General features: G+C 32.0%; 1 long non-coding RNA gene across 1 annotated transcript; it reads left to right on the top strand.

The window, feature by feature from the left end:
* The first annotated feature begins 276 nt into the window (after positions 1–276).
* On the top strand, positions 277–2,224 carry LOC124897872. The gene is made up of 2 exons (XR_007054821.1): positions 277–693; positions 1,988–2,224. It is a non-coding gene; the product is annotated as an uncharacterized LOC124897872 (long non-coding RNA).
* Positions 2,225–5,023: the final 2,799 nt, after the last annotated feature.

Below are 5,023 nucleotides of genomic sequence, written 5' to 3'. Positions count from 1 at the left end.
TTTATTTTGAATTTTTTATTTTTAAAATTATTTTTTCTATTTTAATAAAATAATAATAAATTTTAAAAATATATATATTTTTCTTAAAAAACCAACCGCACGTGGCCAGTTTTTAAAAACCTACCACATTTTTACCGGCCATGCATTTTGGTCGGTTTTATGATCGAATATTCAAAAAAATCGACCACATGTGGTCGATTTTTGCGATTGATTTTTCTTTTTTTTTAGTAGTGTCGATTTTTGTGATCGGTTTTTTTTTTTTAGTAGTGTCTTATATTTATAAATATTAATATTGTGTAGGTTCACTTGGTAACAAGCCACCTGGTAACAATTTTTTTTATCCGATTAAGTGCACAACACAGCACAACATGACACTTCCTTTTATAACTTGCACAACACTTACTACACATTTTTATCCGATTAAGTGCACAGTACATTCTCCTATTCCTAAACAAGCCATCTGGTAACATAGCTTACCAAAACAGTTTAGGATCAATGTCTTTCTTTCAAAAAATAAACAAAGGAATTACACATATTTGTTTTTAAAAAACAATGGTCGGATCTAAAATTCGGTGGCGCGACTGAGCAAATCAAGTCTCAATTTTGGTGCGACTAATCGGAACCAAAGCTTGTTGCTTCTGACTGGATCTCCAAAATTTTCGATGACATCCGATTATAAACTTTTTCTAACAGGTATGTTTATATATAATTTTTTTCAAGAGTTTTTCACACTTAAATTCAGGATAATACATACAAAATTAGATAATTAACCTGGCTCTGATGCCATTAGTAGCAAATTCAGAGTAAAAAAAAGTGTGTAAATATGTTGCAGCGGAAGTAGTTGGATTTGCTATTGTCGCCCCAAGTTAATTTTTTTCTCTCTTGAAAACGGAATATTGTTTCAGAACCAATAAAAGAGAACTGTGCTTCCACATTTTCTGAAAATCAAACTTCCTCTGAATAGTCTTTTCAATTCTTATATAAATTGGAGGTTATAATGGCCTTTGTATGTCCTCAAAAAGGCTTAAAGTCGGCATATTTTGATAACATGAGGTTGTTCAGTTCCTTCATTATAATTATTACATGGAGTTGTTTTTATTCAGCATCCATTGTCAAAATAGATTTGAATAATTATTTAAGCTATGTTTTCAGTGCACGTGCTGTCATTTTCAAAAAAAAGGAAAGGTCCAGTGCTTAATAGCAAAATTCTAAATCTTAACCATTATTCTCTGTGGAAGTCGTGTCTGCATAGGTGAGGATTATTGGTCAAGTGCCTTTCTGTTTGGGGTTTGGGAGAGGGCCGCGGGAAGGGTGGGTCCCATCTGATGGGCTACTTGGTTTTAATACAGTGCAATCGTGAATGTCAACCATGAGTTCTGCATTTCTTAAGATAACATAATGCGAGTTGAGAAGGATTTTAAGGGTCTTCCATTCACTCACTTGGTTTGAGAAGCCTCATTACTGGTTTTGAAGACCACTATGCATATCCAGATTTTCTTTTTGCCTGACTATGCATAAGGACTTGTTCGAAATATCATTGGTGGCTTGGAGAACATTCATCTTCCTATCATAATAACAGACCACATTGACAATTATCTGATGATTATTATATTCTCATACTCACCGCGTATCTTATGTCTTCACTATGTATACATAGAATTTCTTCCTTCATGCCATTAGTCAAGTAAAACACTAGAGCCCTCTTGTTTAGATTTGGTTGCAAGAATAATATATGGAGTTCATTCAAGTGCTTAGTTTTGTGTTTCGGAATGTCCAGTATAGCCCTATGGATTGCGAAATTTTATATTAATTCCATTAATATTTCCTAATGTTTTAGGTTGTATAATGCATAAATTGGATCATATCATGAGAAAATAAAGTGCATTTCAGCATTTGTATGTTTCATGTGCTTCCAAAGGTTTTCTTACACACATTTCAGCAGTATATATCATAGCTAAACTAAGTTGTCACTATTTTCTTAATGCAGAAAAAACTGGGGTTTTGCGAGTTGTTCCAGGCAAAACACTCCTTTTACATGGAACGGAGCGCATGTGAAAGCCAACTCTTGTGACTTGATATATGTTTTAACACAGTGGGTTACTGTTGGGAACAAAATTAAGTAGCATTGTATTATATATGTATAGGGAAGTTTGTTTCGCCGCTATAAACTTGGTGATGCCATTCGTGCTTAAATAAATGAAAGTAAAATGTGTTTAATATGTGATAACTCGGCTCTTGTGTCCTTCTGGAGATGGGTTAGTGATCGTTAAGGCCGTCTCCCAATTTATTCTTCCCATCCGTAATTGTAATTTCCGTCTTCCCTTTGTCTATGATTTGAATATTTAGGAAATTACATGGAATGACTCTTACAGTGGGAGATTAGTTTTTCTGTACTCCATAAGAAAAGTGTTTAAAAATTATTCTTTTTTATATTGTGAGTACATTTTTGTCCCTCTATACCTCAAATGTTTTTAAAACTTTTCATATTCTCTCTCAACTTCTATTTTTATTTTCTGTTTTTTGTTTTTTTATTTTTCTTTTATTTTTTCCCATGCTTTAATTCATTTGTTTCAATTTTTATTTTTTTTTTGTATTTTTTTCTCTTTTTTCCCTCTCAAATATTATTTATTTTTTTATTTCTCTTTCTTTTTTTATTCAATTGTGTCAACCTTTTTCTTTATCATTTCTCATTTTATCTTTTTTATTTTCTCAAAATTTATTTTTATTTTTTACTTATCATGTTTGTTTTTCTAAATTTGATTATTATTATTATTTTGCCTTCATCTTTTTATAATTTTTTTTCTTTTTTTTCTAAATCTTTTTTTTTCTTTTCTGTATTTTGTTTCTTTTTTTTTTTTTTTCAATTTCTATTATATTTTGTAATAAATAGAAAATTAGATAATCTAAAAGGAATCTTCTTTCTTGACATTAAAGTAAATTTAAAGGCATGACTTGTTGTTTGGAAGTCCTTTAGATAAGTCTTGTCTCTAAGGAAAAAATTATAGAACATCTCATAAATTAAGACATGATATGATAGTGTCAACTCTCAGTGGCGAATTTCGGATTTTGAAATCGTGGGTGCTCGAAAGGTTCAAACACACATATTGACGTCCAAAGCTTTAAGGTTCTGTTTGAAAACTAAAGCACCCAACTATCTCCATGGCTTACTATATGCTTTTCTAAATTTTATATTCGATTTTATATATGTTTATATAATTATACCTAATTTGCATTGAAAATAATGAGTGTCAGAGCATTAAAAGTTTAGCTATAGGTCTGTCCCAAATAACTCTTGCACATGGAGCGTTTTTAAACGTGCATGGACTATGTTGTGCCTCTAAGACAAGAATTATAGAACATCCTATGAATTAAGACATAATGGGATAATGTCAACTCTTTCCCATGGGGCATAACTTGTAGCCTAAGTTTTGCCTCTAAGGCAAGAGTTATAGAACGTCTAATAAATAAGACACGATGTGGTAGTGTCGACTCTTGCCCATAGAACGTAACTTGTTTTTTGAAAGTCCTTGGACTAAGTCGTTGTAACGCCTAAAAAATTTATCCCGAGACGTCACACGGTGCTTAGGGCCACAAGTGATCCCAATCTAACCCTTCTACTGGAATAACTCATAAACAACTGAATAATATATATAAAATGACTGATTTTACAACGCGGAAACATAATAATGGTGGAATCTGTGAAAATACAATACTGACTCTAACTGAAATATGTGAAGCCTCTACTATACTGACTATAGATAGCTAGGACGCGGCCCCAACTATTACCAATCAATACATGATAGTAAGGAAGTAAAGTACATAAATAACATCTAACTAAAGTCCCCAAAGTAGGAGGACTCATCATCTGCTGGCTGGAATCTGCAAGCTGTTTAAATATGGAATGCTTGCTACAACTCGTACCTATATTATGAGACAATGTAGCACATAGACATATATATGGATCAGTACTTTGAGGATGTACTGAGTATATGGGGGTGAATGCATAAGTAAAACATAATATCAATCATCATAATTTGTAAAACAATGCATGCTAAATGTAAATAACTCACATAAGCTAGAATATCTGAAATACTGAAATATGCAGCAATAGGAAGCAAAATATACTTTATAAATTCTGTGAGCCATAACAATTAGTCCTAAAGGTTGAGCTTGTATTCTCTCTTTAAATCATCATGTCTAAGTGTAGAAAGGACTCACTCTAAAATCTGAATTCTAAAATCTGAAATCTGAAGTTACAATCTTTCTTTAAAACATAATCTGAGTAAAATTTGTGAGCCTTTACACTTAGTTTTCTAAAAGCTTTTTTGTTATTCTTTCTGTTCTAAGATTTGTAGTCTGAAAGGAAACTCTTTAAAAACTGTTCTGAAAAAGAAAATACTTTATCTCAAGACTTTAAGAATCTTAAAACCATAGCTTTCAAAACATATTCTTTTATCTTAAGGCTTTAATCCAATAGACTATTTTAAGAGTAGGGGACTTTTTTTTGGGAGGTTCTTCTAACCGACTTACACCATGTGAGCATCCATGGAGTCCTACGTCTTGCTCCCATTAGGTAGGGTTGTTCTACCCTTGCCATCAGAATAGAACTTCTTATCTTAAGTGATCACAATCTTAGTCATCCACGTAGAAGTAGGAATAATCTTAATCCAATGGTGGCACGTAGTTCTAGGGTAGAAACCTTGGTAACATACCCATCTCAGTGCTAAATACTACTCTCATTCTTATGCTCAAAATCTTAAGAAATCCACTTCAAAAATAGCACAAGGGTTTACAAGAAAACCAATTATGCTCTTTATTTTCTTTAAATCTCAAGTAATATGAACAAACTGGATTCTTTATCTTAACTTAGGACCAAAAGGTCAAATCTTTATCAAAAATCTGAGAATAATCTTATCATAGGGTTCTCATAGAACAAATAATCTTGAAATAGCAATCTTTAATTAGGGCTTAATGACCCATGCATCAATTTCATGTTAAAACTTCATAACATTCATGCTTTGTA

Source organism: Capsicum annuum, chromosome 4 (genome assembly GCF_002878395.1).
Source record: "Capsicum annuum cultivar UCD-10X-F1 chromosome 4, UCD10Xv1.1, whole genome shotgun sequence".
Lineage (NCBI taxonomy): Eukaryota > Viridiplantae > Streptophyta > Magnoliopsida > Solanales > Solanaceae > Capsicum > Capsicum annuum.
Note: the sequence above shows the minus strand (reverse complement) of the source record. Positions and strands in the feature narration are given on the sequence as shown.